The sequence below is a fragment of the Lactuca serriola genome, chromosome 9 (assembly GCF_051521515.1).
Source record: "Lactuca serriola cultivar US96UC23 chromosome 9, Lser_US96UC23_V15, whole genome shotgun sequence".
In the NCBI taxonomy this organism is placed as follows: domain Eukaryota; kingdom Viridiplantae; phylum Streptophyta; class Magnoliopsida; order Asterales; family Asteraceae; genus Lactuca; species Lactuca serriola.
This window is the reverse complement of record NC_136416.1, coordinates 60,695,751-60,712,165: the sequence shown is the minus strand read 5'-3', so window position 1 is coordinate 60,712,165 and position 16,415 is coordinate 60,695,751.

Here is a 16,415-nt window from a genome sequence, read left to right as displayed (position 1 = left end):
TTTAAACGGTCCCGTGATCCGAGGTGAAACTGGATAATAAATTAAGATATGTAGAAGAACCTGAAGAGATCGTAAACGAAAGAACGACTGAATTACGTAATAAAGAAGTGGAGTTGGTGCTTGTCAAGTGGAAACACCATCGAGGCCCAAATTATACTTGGGAAAATAAGAATGAGATAAGAACGAAATATCCCCATTTATTTAAATTGTTATTATTGCGGGGACGAAATCCTCAAAAGAAGGAGGTATTTGTGACATACACGTTCAGTTATCGTGTTTTGTTAGTTTAAAAATGAATATTATTAAATAGTATATGGTTTTCAGCATTGAGTTCTAACAATAGAGTTTTATGAGAATTGAAGTAAAACTATCTTTAGAATCATTCAGAAAAGTATTGGAAGTCTTAAGAGATTCCAATCAAAAGTCAAATATTGAAATTAACGAAAATATAAAATTTAATTTGGAAATAAGTAAAAATAAAGTTATTGAAAGTTGTAAATTATCTCGTTAGAAACGTTTAGGCGAAAACCTCATCGAAATCTGAGTTATAACGAAGAAGTTATGATTTATTGAAGTTTCGCGACAAAACCAACACGACGTCTTATGACGTAAAAAGTGAGTTTACGATAAACTACTTTTTAACTTTAGTGATCTAAATGAAATTCGTAGTATTCGTTAAACCGAGAATTTTCATAAAAAGAACGTCCAAACCTAACTTCGTATAAGGAAGTTATGATTTTTTTTTCTAAGATTCGGCATAACAGTACACAACCCGAAACTCGAAATAAAGATCGAGTGATTTTTAACTGACATAACCTAAATGATAATTGATGATCTCGTCAATAGTAGTACAACGGTAAAAAGACAGACGAAAACGAATGTCGGATAAAGAAGTTATGAATTTTTAACAGACTTTTTCCTGTCCCGAACTGTTAAAAATATAACTTTAAAAATAAAGTAAAAATTAGCCAATGGAGTCTAAACAAAAGTTGTAGAGCATAATTTCACCTACACGTGGATATAAAGAACGTCAAAAATGAAGTCCATATGCGAAAGTTATGGAATTTTGAAGTTTATGGCAAAAGTTACGAGGTTGGACCGGAGAGGTACGCCCAGCGTACTACGAAGACACGTATTAGCCATCTAGCACCTTCACATGATGGACGCGTGTCCTAACGGCGCCACGTCCGAAGCTTGGATACCCATCGGAATCCACGTAGCAACGCGCAGCGTATGAAGGTTCGATGTGCATACCGAAGTACGCCCAACATAGTCAACTGCTTCGGACCACTATAAAAGGGATGAGAGGTTTCTGAATTTTTTTTAGAATTTGGACTCTCTTTCACCCTCTACTCTCCCTTAAATTACCCTAACACCCCCCGAAGCCTAGGAAACATCCCCGACACCCGAAGCAAGTCCCGACGCAACGAAGACCCGAGAAAATAATGTGTTCAAGTTGAAACTTTGTCCGCACAAAGCTCGGTTTTCAACTAAAATCCCCGGTTTCGTCAAATAAAGTTATTTTTAGAGACGAAGTGTTGCCCAAATTATCATTTTATCACTCGATTATTTCACTATGAGTTTAATTATAGGGACAATTGTATGTTATGTGTTATATGTGCAATGTGTTTTCTCGTGTTATTATAGTAATGAGCTATACCTTTGACCACGAAGTGAATGACTAAGCATCACTTGGGTACTGGTATGTAGCCTTTGACCATGAAGTAAATTCTTAAGCATTCACTTTGGCATTGGCAGAAGGCTAGGTAGGGTTGAAAGCCTGTAAAATTCTAGGAAAATGTTAATTCAGAAATCGTTTATTTCTATGCCACTTGGGTTGAAGTCTTATTGATGTATATCATGTTGAAATTGTTGTAATTCATTGATTGTAAATCATCTAATCAGATTATTCGTTGATATGGAAAAGCATGTCATATGATACTCATCTGCCTTTGTTGTTCTTTGTCCCACTTTGCTTATGTAATATTGATATGTATATGGCATAACGTTATATTGTAACTGTTGTTGAACTCACTAAGCGTAACCGCTTATCCCTCTCAGTGTTCAATTATTGCAGGTGATAAGTATCCAGTATAGTTATGTACTATTAGAAGATGTAGAATAGATAATATTATAGCTTTTGTATTTAGTGTATAAATTCCTGGGAAGTTATGTAATATATAAAACTTTGTGGAAACCTCGTTAGTCGCTTTGTATCCAGTCTTTTGTAATAAGACCATATATGTAAAATATGTTTATGAATATGCATGTAGCATGTCTGGAGTAATAATGTTAAGTCTGAAAAGGGTTCTTTCATAACATATTTTGAACAACATTGTTACGTTATTTTTTATGCAACACTTTATTATATTTTATAGACCATTTTATTATATTTTAAAATCAGCCCATAAAGTTGATTGTACTATTATTCTTGAAAAGCTTGTAATCAAATGCTAGACAAAATATGATTTATTATTCAATAAACTCATTAATGAGTTTGATCATCCTCAAATTGTTTGAGAAACTATTGCACAATCACAAATTACGATCATGTTTTTCCAACAATTAAATGTTTATAGTATGAATGTCAATTAGGTTATTTTTAGTTTATTTTTTTATGTTTTTCCCTTAGGATAGGCCCTCTCCCATATGCGCAAATATGATTTATTTTTTTATAGATTTGACACCAATCAAACACCACCACCATCACCTAGTCCGATAGTGATGGGATGAATGAAAGTTTTTAAAATAAGTTAGGATATTGGTGGTCCTGTCCAAAAAAAAGAATTAATCCACTAAAAATGAATTTTAAAAAATTAATTAAAAGAAATTAATAATACGATAAAGTAATATTTATTAATATATAAATAATATGTATTAATATATAATAATATTTTTTATACTAGTTGAATTTTCATTAATTTAATTATCATCGTACAATGAGTGAGATGACAAATAGGCAACAAGCTGCGCGCTAAGCTTTTTTGTATAGTAAAGTTAATTCTTTTGAAGACTACATCCATAGATCTAGGGGATATAATATTGTTATGCATGATCCCTTGTACTCTATTAAGAAGCTTCACCGCATTGAACACGAGGAAACCAAACGTATCAAATGCAAATGGTATGAACACATGTGTTATCTTCCATGCACAATTTCTTATGCTTGGTGACTTTGCCTATAGCAGATTTTAAAGAAGCTTGTGCCGCCGTGAAACCCCCAGCCTTGAAGCCAACGAGAGGGGATACACCTATAAGGTCCACACATGTGTGTTTCCCTCCAACCCATCCACATATCAAAACGTCAGCCGGTCTAAGGGTTGACCTTCCTTATGCCGGGCCAATCAAGAAATTTACAGGTGCCTCTTTCTTGGCGGAAACTCCGACACGCTTAAATATGTCAAATAAAAAATCCTTATCCATATCGTACATGTATTTGAATCCCGGGAGTTCTTTACAGTGAACTGCATGCTCTCCAAAAGAGTCAAAACATGTCTTGCAACACATCGGACATATCTCGTCAGCTAGGAATATTGAAATCATGAGTCGATATTTGAGGATATTACGATAATCCACATGAGACATATGTTGGCCAAGCCCATGTATAGGGATATCTAGAAGAAAATCTTGAGCATGTGGTGCACGTAAGCACTGGAAAACCGCTTTCTACCGATCCGTCATGTCAAGATGCACTTCCATATCTTGGAAAATTTTACAAAAAAGGGCACTCGCCAGTGTGTTCTGGGATTTAGGGGGGTGCCTTTAGTAGTAAAACCGATAAGGTCAATATCTGGAAGCTTGTTATGAAGAGAAGCCAAGGCACAATCATAATCCTAATCCATACCATATATGCCTCTATCCTATAAGATGTGGTATTGCAATACCCAATATTGGGGCCTTGAGGCAACAAAAGCATAGAAGGTTGCATCTATTGTCGAGTATAAACCCAAACCACCAAACCTAATGGGTAAGGAAGCAATTCGCCATTATATGTCGCCAAAGAAAGGGCCACCACAAACCACAATGTCCTTAATCGCTCCGCCTAACCCATTGTCAAAGAATAATGTCGCCTCATCCATGTTAACGGGTTAGAACGTCCTCAGCCCATAGAAAAGCTTAACAATACCCATACAAGACCGAAGTGGAAGGAGCTCACTCTGGGGGTCAGACAATTGTGGAAGAACGCGCATCAAATTCATAACATTTTCGGCTCTCTTTATGGCTAAGTTGCTAATAAAACTAGCATCTCTACTAACAACTCCCCTAACAAGTTTCACCCCAAAAGGCGGCCTCCCAATTCCAGCCGGGAATAGCCCCCTCATGTAGCTTCCTACCATCACATGAGGGCCAAAATAGCTCTGTTTTCTTGATATTCAGTCGAAGGCCCAATTTTGGGCCAATCACCTTAATGATGTCTAATGCTTTGGCCACCTCCTCCAAATCTCCAATAAGTGTGCCATCATCAAGGTACCATGCATGAAGAAGAAGATTGTAATTGTCTCTAATATTATGCAAGAACGAGTGCAACACAAGGGAAAATAGATGTGGTCCCAAGGGTCTCCATGATGAACCCTAGTAGTGGACCAAATATGTGTGTTGCCTAGATACAACCTTGTTCCTTGACCATATAAGAATTCTACCTACAAGGATATAGAAGGACACCTCAATCTGACCTCATGAAGTAATGTGGATCTGTCGACAAGGTTAGAGGCATTAGAAAAGTCCACGGTAAGCATGGAAGAGATTCATCATTGTGGCGCTTACTCAACACCCTATTGGTGCTATGTAATACGACCTCAGCGCCACACGATACCTCGACCCCGAATTGAAAATCACTGAGATACTTGGCCATTTCTTTACCAACACATTTCATAGCCAACTTGGAAACCAAACGTCTCTATATAGTGCCTACTGCAAATAGGTCGTATTCCCTTGTCAGGTTTTAAGAGCGGCGTGAGAGGAGCAGAGGCAACAAATTCTTCCAAACTCGAATGGCATCTTCCCCTAGCCATAGATTGACCACATATGTAATAGCACGTAGGAGGTCTTTGGTTATAGTTGAACCTTCTCCACAAAGAGCATCCAAAATGTTATGAGTTCTCAACCCGTCTCTCCCACACGAGGTACCTTTAGGGAAATATTTAATTCCCCCAAGGACATTGTCAACATCCATTACAAGGGGAGGTTCTGAAAATATGGTGCTCGACATGGAAGGTGGTGGCTTGTATGAATATTTATCCTCCAATGCCTTCGTGGTATCACCCCCAAATAGAGTAACCCCCGAAGAACATAAAACTTTCAGTGTTGCTATAAAATGTACATCGACAACCTTACGAAGACATTGTCTGAGATTGGCGCCGCCCAATGTTCTTTCCTCCTTAATGTACTCTTTTTTTTTTGCCTTGTCGCTCTAGTTTTGCCTTGTCAACTAAGTTTTTAACTAGCTTGACGATACTGTCTTCAGTCCCCCAAGTAGCTAATGCGCTAAAGATATTACGATGTTGCAAAGACTTCCTGTTGTCAGACCTACTTTCTTGTTTATTCTTGGGTCTGAACACCTGAAGAGTACACCTAGAAAAAATTAACAAAACAACCTACTCTTCAACGGACCCCAGATGAGCAACCAATAAAAAAATTAAGAATCCAATAAAATAATATATATCAATACATAAATACTATATATTAAAAATAATATTTATTAATATCTAATAATCCAATAAAAAACTAAAAACATAACAATCCAATGATCATTTACCTAGAAACACAAATATAGAAACATAAAAGTTAGGTTTTAATTTACCTAGAAACACAAATATAGAAACATAAAAGTTAGGTTTTAATTTACCTAGAAACACAGCATAAAAGTTAAGTTTGAAAAAAATTTAACAATCAAATGATCAGTTGCCTAGAAACACAACATATACTACTAGAGATTAATTTGCGTGTAAATATAAATGGTACAACAATAGCGGAAACAATGATAGCGGTGGCAGACTACAGAACATATATGGATCAAGTAAAGAAGACACTATGGAGAAATTTTAATTAGCCACTTAACTAATCGTAGATTTGCTAATGCATATGTATATGTATGTAACTATGTATATGTATCTAAAGAAAAGAGCCTCATGCACCCCACGCACCCCATGCTCATTGATTGCATAGAGCATAAGAAAAGGATTGCATTGCTCAGGTGGACATAAGTCCATGTCAGAAATACAGCACCTGCTGCCATTCCCCATAACCATCTCACATTTCTTACATACTCTTTACCCCTTTTCATTTTGTTCTTTTAAGAAAATTGTACGATATATAAATCAATAAAAAATATTAATAATAAAAAAAATAATTAAACAAAATATAACATAAAATTGGCTGTTGCGTGTTCCCGTATCACTCTAGCTTCTCGTTAGGGACTGATTCGTTCTAAAAAAAAAAAAAAAAAAAAAAAAAAAAAAAAAAAAAAAAAAAACTTCACAAATGCCTTATAATGTATTTTGAGATACAACTATATTAAAATATTAGCTTATCTTGTTCTGCTACTAATCATGAAACTGCTCCCCCGCCACAAGCGGGGGACTCTGCAAAAACAAAAGCAATAATACATGCATGAATTAGACATTTTCTATTTGGATTCTTAGGTATGTGAGCAACACATGCATAACAAAACAATTCGATATATATATATATATATATATATATATATATATATATATATATATATATATATATATATATATATATATATATATATATATATATATAGGTTTAGGTTCATTTGTGACCATCTTAATTTTGTGATACCGTTAGACGCAATCTAAAAATAATTTAAAATATATATATATATATAGGTTTAGGTTCATTTGTGACCATCTTAATTTTGTGATACCGTTAGACGCAATCTAAAAATAATTTAAAATGCAAAATAAAAGGAAAAATCTGAAAATTCTTTTTTTAATTATTATTTTCGTCATTTTCTTTATCTAAAATAATAAAAAATTACCATTTTTTTAATACGTGAAATATTCTAATAGAATATTACACTCTAAATATTCTAATTTGATTTTTAGAATGTTAGAATATTCTAGTATTCTAGTAAATTTATCAGATATGTAAAATATTCTAATATTCTATTATAATATTTCACAGATATTTCAGGGAACCAAGATGATCAACTTCAAAAATGTACCAATAACTCTTAAACTGAACGTCCTATAATCAAGTCACACTTCGGCTTCAAAATTTTTGAAACATCTCTAGTACTCGAATCATAATATACCGAAAATTCTTCAAAACAATAACCTACTATAAACATGAAAAATATCATGTGGTAGATTGGAATAATAAACAAGTAGATGATAAGCCAAGATCGGACTTCAAACTTCAATCAGAAATATCATCATGGCTTCGATTTGACTAAACAAGTAATGATAAGCTAAGATCAATTAGCACCTCAAACTACTAAATAATCTCCTTTTCCCAAATATCTTCAAAATCTACACTCTAAGGAATGTAATCAACAATCTGGATGCTCGTAATATTCTCTCGCTATTTTTGATAGCCAATGCCATGATATCAAAAATAAATAAATCAATCAAGATGGAGAGTGTTGGATACCAAGAGCTGTGCATGCTCTCCCTAGATGTATGAAGGGTCTCGATAAAACACAAGACAAGATGTATATTACTACTTCAAAGGTCATAAGTAGCCGATTGATTTTGTTGCTGAAAACTACTTGAACAAGTAACGTGGTTACAGTAAGAACTCTAGGTGAAATATCTTTGCTCTTCTGACAAATACTGATGTACCCAAACTGCGGTGTCGGAATTCCTGAAGCCGCTTCAATAAATAAAGTCCACTTGCTCAAGACACATGGTTCGTCAACTGAATATCAAGAGCGACAAATCATAAAAGGTCTTCGTAGTGTGAAGATTGCAAAAAATTGTGTTGATCAGATGCAACTGCAGTGCCAACTTCACGAAGAGGAATATGATGTCTAACTGCGGGACGAAGGATCATTGGTTCCAAGACACTCATCCAAGGAATGTTGGTCGAAAGACTTTGATTAAAGGGAAATCTTCATGGAAAGAATAATAAAACTCTTCCAATATAATCAGCAAGAAGTAATCCATCGTGACGATCGAAGCTTGAATAAATATCCAATAATAGGTGCGTTTTGATACATAAAATAGAGAGTTTTTCACAAAAGCCAGCAACAGAAGCTTTGAAAATTTATTGTAAATTTCGAGTATATAACAAAACCAAAACATCAAGGATCCTTTTAAAGAGGTCAGGATGAAATTAAAAACAACCATAGGATGTTTTAGAAAGACAACCTTTGTAGCCTTTGGACCCTCTTGGATTTGGGGTGTTGAAGTAGATGGCAAGAACAAGAAGCTTGATCTTCTCTACAAGTAATCCACCAAAAAGATATGGTACTCAAAATGCTAGTTTTCATCTTGTATGACTTTGTTCTTTAGTCCTTCAGTTCTTAAACAATTAATCACTAAAAAGAAGACACAAATTGAACACCAAAAGACAAGTAACAACTTCAAAGTGAAGAGAGCTTCTAGCTCTTTTTGCTCTCAGCTTTTTGCAAGAAAAAGGGAAGAAAGAATACCAAAGGAACTAACCAAAATTCATGCAAACACCCTCCTTTTATATCCCATGCAAAGTAAGCCCTTTTCACTATAATACTCCAAAGTATCATAAAGCATAAAGCAACAAGGGACAAGGTATGGATGTAAGATGTGAAAGTTGACAAGTAAGCCCCATGATTGCTTAAAAAATTTGGCCATATGGTCAACAAAAGAAGACAAAAATTATGTCAAGCTTATTTTAACCAAAGACTAGTCAATTAACTAAACCATGGTAAGCCAAAGTGTCCAAAACTTTGTACATGACTTATTATATGATATCATATCGTATTATGCCTAGCTTGTTCTTTCTTTTATTATTATTTTCATTAAACACTAATTATTCTCTAATTAAATACAAGAGTTGAATTTATTTATTAACATCAAATACTTTTTAAATATTCAATAAGTATCAACTTGATTAACGTGTGACCCCATAGGATCATATGTTATTATCAATATCACTCAATAATGATTCTTGAGCATATAGATCCGACAATCTCCCACTTGCACAAGATTCATTAAAGACTGACATAGACAGTAGTTGACGTCTAGCAACGGGCCACTGCCCCTAAAAACACACAAAGGGGTGTCATCCATCTGCATCCAATTCTAGGAGCTCACTAGCTACAATTGAAGTATAAGGTAAGTGTACCAATATTCTCTTTGTTTCAAACATCATGTTGGATATGAGACATGGATTGAAATCATTCTCATTTTGACATCCAACTTTAAGTATGGCGCCTTCTATGTTTAACTCTAAACACATAAGAGGAACAAATCCCTGATGGGTTTTGGTCATAAGACATCCTATGTGCTCATACAAACCCTAATTCTTGGATCTAGGTTTCTCTATTGTACATGCTTTGAATCCAAGACTATAAACCCTAATTCTAACATATGGAAATCAATATTAACATGTAATTAGGTTTAAGATATTACCTTGATTGTTATGTAGCAATAACAATCCCAATTCCTCCTTGAATTGACTTTGGAAGGCTTAGAGTCACAAGTGCCACTCCTCTAATGGCTTACAAACACCAAGAGCAAATGGAGAAGGTATAAAGAGAGAGGAGAGAGGTAGGAATTCGTCCTTAGGACTTCTTGGGAAGGCTTAGACGAATTCGTGAGCCTTAGGGGGTTTATATAGGTGTAAAGATTAGGGTTTTAGTCCTTATCCTTATCTAGTTGCTTGCCCACCAAGCAACCATAAGATAAGTCTTAGAAACCCTTATCCTAGTCGAATTCTAAGGCATTATCACTTTAAATTCGTTCACCATATATATAAGATAATCCTTACCTTATTTTGTAACTATCACATAATTACAATTCAGCCCCTCTAGTTTAATTAATTACACTTGATCACAAAATTAATTCTTAATTAATTATTGACCAATATTAATCAAACAAATATGATTTCTCCTTTAATATATTATTCTTATAACATATTAATAAATCATAATAATCTTTCTCTCTATTTATTTCTCCAATCAAGTTGCTTTGGTGATGCACCATCGGGTCAAGTACATACCAAAATAGTTATGGACTTAGACACTAATCCAACAGTCTCCCACTTGGATAAGTCTAACAACTATTCTGCGTATGACTTCAGATCCTGATCTGCAATCGTATCTTTCCAAATCCGCTGTCAACTCTGATCCTATCAGATACGCGTGTCCTTAGATAAGGGATCATATATTCCTCCATTCTAGATATCATATGAGATATGATTTCAAATCATTCTCTTTGTACTATATCTCGATTCCTGATTTATGATGACTGACTAATTGAACAAATCAAATTAGCCCTAGCCCGGCCGAGCATTTACGTTTGTCATCACTAAACCATCGAGGGGCCCAAAGATATCGTTTTTATCCTACTTTGGATAAAAGGAACGGATAAACTTTGATATAATGCTTGCTTGCACTCACTCACCAAATCACACACAACAATATGTTTTATAACACCAAGTTACTAGTGCGTTTACATATTATCAATGTGCAACCGATTTGCAAGATACAACTCACACATCTCATTTTCAAGAATATAAGATGTTATCGTCTCACCAATCACTCGTGATACAATTCATAGAGTGATCCAAGTGAGCGTGGGTTTAATCCAATGCTCAAATCATATTCATAATCACTCATGAACGTTGCAGCAAACATTTGCTTATGTCTAATGCTCTTTAGACAATCCACACAGCAATTCACGACAGTCTTCATTCATATCTACTTCCAACATATGAACAACTGTGGCCCGTTCAAATAATTCGATTATTCTTAATAAACTCAATTATTCTGGAAGTCAAAACATGCAAATGTGAAACACAGGAATAATACTAATCCCATATGGCCTCAAACTTTTGAGTATAAATAAAACACCTTTTATTTATCACCATATCGATTACTCGTTATTTGTTGTTTCGGGTAATCAACTTCTTACTTGAATTATTACACTTGTCCCATGCTCTTAGCATGCACACAATGTTTACCTATGGTTCTTACTTTTGTGAAATAGATCAAATTGAACACATTTCCAATCATTCTCATTTCACAACTCCAAATCCTTTTTCATAAGTGAAAGACTATCAAATTCTTGCTACTTATAGAATATGATAGATTCTAACATTTTATGCAACTATCCTTTCGTAATGTCACTGCACCAAAGTCACAAAGACTATTGCCAATGATATTACAAAGTCCTCTATCGGAGATTGTTACAAGACAATTCCTTAGATATGATGTCTCTCACTCAAAGTACATTTCTTTGAACATCCTTTTTCATAAAAGTTTGTAATCTAGACATAGATTTTCAATATTCAATTCCCAATATGGACACGCTTCCATATTTTCCATATGACAACTCATTCTTAATAGAATCTTATCCATTCGTAATGATGTCAATATGGTCCATCCGGTATGGAAACATTTCCATAATTTCCATATGACAACTCATTCATAATAGAATCTTTTCTATTCATAATAATGTCGTTATGGTCCATCCAATACCATGCTTCCAACTACTCACAAGCGACCAATCCTCGTTGAACTTTGGATTGTCCTTTGATAGTTGTTTAATTATTTTAGTCAAAACCGATTCTAGTCCTTTTTCCCTCTAAATGCGCTAGACATTTGGAAAAATTTAGAATGGTCAATCATTAAAGCATTTGCAATCGATCCTATACCCGAAGCGTATGGGTCATGACGCATAATGTTTTATTTGGCTATGTTCTCAAAATTCGAATTGTGAAGAGGAATGCCGTAATCATAATCGAAATTTTAAGAACACACTATGTACCTTTGACTAAGTTTATTAACATTTCTCAACCTAATCCTTTAGATTTGAAATGAAGCATAATATTCTCTCCCTTAATTATAGCAAAACAACCTTTCAACTCTTACAGCTTTGCAAAGTATGGCTCTTGTTTTCTATAATTAATATTGCTAACCTTGCAATACGTTCCTTAATAATCATACAATCATAACTTTTATGCTCCCACTATCATGATGATTATTATAAAACACAACACTTATGCTCCCACTAGCTTCAACATGTATTCATAAACATCTCAACTTCCAGAAAGACAATACTTATTGAATTTCTTAAGTTCATGTTTCTAATACTTAGTGCTTTGATAATCTTTTATCAAGGCTTTTTGAACTTATACACCTTTGCCTTCGATAGTTCATATGTGTGTCTAAACAATTAAGACTAATTGTCAAACCTCACAATTCAAATTATGGAAAGGGATACCGTAACCATAATCGAATTCGAGAATGCAATTTTATAATCACTATCTTCTTAAAATCTTTCTTAGTGAAAGCATTTCCTCACAATCATTTTCATGAAGGAGGAAATCTAATGACACTTAGATTTAAACGGTGTATTTGTTCCTATCCATGTGAATTTGTCAAAACCAAAGTTTACGACGAATTCAAACTCATATGGATCGAACTTTCTTAATCTTGATTTCTTGCCTTATGGTAGCACAGCTGCCCACCACGTCTTCCAAGTAGTTAAGCAGCTCACCTTTTCCTATCAATGTACCTTTCATCGATTAAGGTGCTATGCCATTTATGCGTTCAAAATGAGAACTCATAGAACTCACATGCATAATTAACTCAACTGGAATAGCACAGAAACAAAATAATGTCAACACGATAGGTTGTAAACCTCAACTCGTGTGCTAGTGATGATTGATAAGGTTTATTTGATTTGTTCTTGAAACCTTTCAAGACCATTAAGAGTCCCACTGACTCCTTGACATATAAGATTCTCTTGTCAATAACCATTTCTTGACAAACAAATATTCAAGAGTTAGTGTAGCTTTTATCAAAACACTTCATAAATTGGTCCTAGTTGGTCTTTGTCTTATCCAAGACATCACAACTTACCACATTTAATGAATGTTATAAACCTTCTTAATACTTTTTCACTCAATGTCACAATCTTAACTTTAAGACTTGTTTTGGAATGAAGTATGATTGACCTTTTGATTTAACCATTTCTTCAATTGTTGATTCCTCTTCTTAAACATACAATTGTACTTAGAGGATCAATTGAAATATGGTTCTTAATCATTAAGACCTATCATAAAGCATAAAATGTACTCTCCCTTCTTCTTAGAATGGAGAAACTTTTATCTCTCTGCCTACTTGATTCTTGTTATTCGTTCTACTATTGATTTAAACTTTTTCAATCAATTCAGAATTACACTTAATCTTATAAGTATAATCATATTTACTAAACCTTTAGTAAATCATGACGAATATCTCGTTACTCTTATGGTGGACTTTGATCAACACACAACTTTGTGTACTCGATCTCCTAGTCCTTCACTTGACACTTTGTCAATGAATTAGTCTAATTTCCAAATACGAAATTTCTCATTCATCGTGCATCCACGTTGCATGATTCCAAGTTTTTGTCCAATTGAAACATGGGCGATGAGAAACTCTCCCTATTTGGTAAATTCTCGACTTTTCCATAAACACCATAAATAAGAATGATATCCATTTGTTGTAGAAATATGCAAACACCAATTTTCATAACGATTTCATTGCAAGGAAATAAACAAATAAATAAATAAGTCAAACGAAAATTTATTTTATTTATAAAAGCAGCGGAAAACATTTGTCCTTACAATGCAAAATCCATTGAAAACTATGTATTTCAAAAGAAAAAAATTTCTAACAACTCTATCATAACTATCTAAGCTCAAAATCTAATCTTCAAGTCCATGCGATCAAGATCCATTCCTTGTGATTAGATTCATCTTGCTCTTTCACCAATCTTCCTTTCTTTTCACCGATCCTGCAAAACATTCAAATGCAATCTTATCACATTATGTATTAAGAATCAATGAATAGGAACTTAATGGAGTTAGATAGTGGATTTTACCTGAAGCGTAGCCATACTCTTTGACTCTCCCATCTTCTGGACTCTTCAGGCTCTTTGGGCAGACTTGTATCCAACGCCCTTTCTTTTGGCAGCAAATGCAGGTCGGTTCTCCTAGAACGTCCTCGGAAGCATGGTTGGTTGACTTTCCCAACAAATACGCTCCATTGCTTCGCCAAATCATTTTTGATTCAACAGCAATGAGCATGTAAGTTAGGTCAATGAGGTTGTCATCATGATCCATCATATAATACTTTCTTTTGAACTCATTATATGATTCAGGAAGTGACTACAAAACCCAATTCACAGCCAACTCATCTGGGAATGACGCACCGAACATTATCAACCTATCAATGTGTGATTTCATTCCTAGAACGTGGGCACATACAGGTTTACCATCTTCATGTTTCATTGCCAAAAGGGCTTGAGTGATCTTGAACTTTTCAAGCCTTTGAACTTGTGGATTGGGGAGAATAATAGGAGGAGGAGGAGGAAGTGAAACATGATTTCTCGTTCCTCGATTGAATCGTGGAATACCATCTTCATGTGGAATGCTTGTTCCACAGGATTTGGTAAGACCATAGTTGTCGAACTTTGACATCTACAAAACGGGAGAAAAACAAATTCAAGTTAGTTGATTGATTGAGTCCTTAGTAAATCACCCAAATGAGATACTAAGGCTAGGACCCAACACAATATTCTACAACTCGGGAGAGGGATGCCGTAACCCTAATTGAAGAATATTTGAAGGTAAGTGAATGACGATTCACTAATTTCCACCACGAAAAACGAAAAAGAAATTTAAGTTTTAAATCTATGAAAACTCCTAGATCCTTTGAGATTCATTGAACTTTCAATGGCATGTTTAAATCTCGATATGCCCCTCTTGTTGGTGACTGGGATGCCGAGGATCACAAAGAGGGTGTGAATAACCATGCAAACTTACATGGTGCCCTCACATGTTACTGTCACCTATTCGATGTGCCGGTAAACCACACACGCTCCACCAAACTATGACAAACATTGAGTCACCCTTTGCTACCTTTGCTTAGAACCATTTAGTGTGCCGGTAAACCACACACGCTCCACTAACGTCTTCGCAAGGGCACAAAGTGTAATTTCATGGAATTGCATCAATTCACTTTTGCCTAAGTAACTAAGATTGGGAATTTTATGAAAACATTTAGTTACTTTTATACTTTATTATACTTATAATGGAAGGTTTCGTCCTATCCTACCCGTTCGGCTAACGACCCTCCACTAGTCAAGAGTGCGGTGGGTAAGAGTGGATACCCATTCAATCGCCATTTTATAGGCAATTTCCTTAAACACCCCTTATAGACTAGCTTCGTGAATGAGACCTACTAACGGTAAGACTGACTTTTACTCATACATATATATAATGTTAGACTTTTAATGTTATATATAGTATAGGGTGTATTTTATACTTTCAAAATACTAGGTGGTCTAATTTAACGATTATACCTTTAATTCAATTAAATTGTAAACCTAAACTTTTATGGATTTATTAAACTTCTTTTAATTATACACCTTAATTAATTAATAAAACCATAAGGGTGTGATGTGAACTTTTCCAAAACTATACTAGAGTTTTAGAATTTAACATTCCTAATTAAACTTTTAATCAACTTTTAAATTCCAAAACTTGAGGGCAAGTTTTGAAACCTTTTTTCAAAACATTAGAGTTTCAACTATTTAAATTTCAAAACTACAAAACTATTGGGTTCAAATTTAAACTATAAAACCTAAAGGGTAAAATATGAAACTTTTCATAACAACAAGGATCAAATAACAAATAATCTAAACTAACATTTAATTCCATAATTATCCATATTTGATTTGTTTAATGATTTCTTGCAAAACAATTTATCAATTTACTCAAAATAATTAATCAATTATCTTATAAGGAAACAATTATCTTATTAATTGATAAATATCTTCAATTAGATCAAAAATATAGTCAAATATATCATATAATCGGATTAATATTGATCTAACATGATAAGGTAACTATCCCAATGCAAAAACAACAAGAAATCCCGAGATAAGCTCTATTTGACGAGTTGACTCGTCGAATCAAGCCTGGACTCGTCGAGTCACCTTAGACTCGGCGAGTTCAGCTATGGACTCGGCGAGTCCAATCTTCAAAACACCAAAAAACGAATTTTTCAGATATACAATGCATCAATACAATTGAAACCAAGCTAGGCTCTGATACCACTGATGGGTTTTGGTCATAAGACATCATATGTGCTCATACAAACCCTAATGCTTGGATCTAGGTTTCTCTATTGTACATGCTTTGAATCCAAGACTATAAACCCTAATTCTAACATATGGAAATCAATATTAACATAT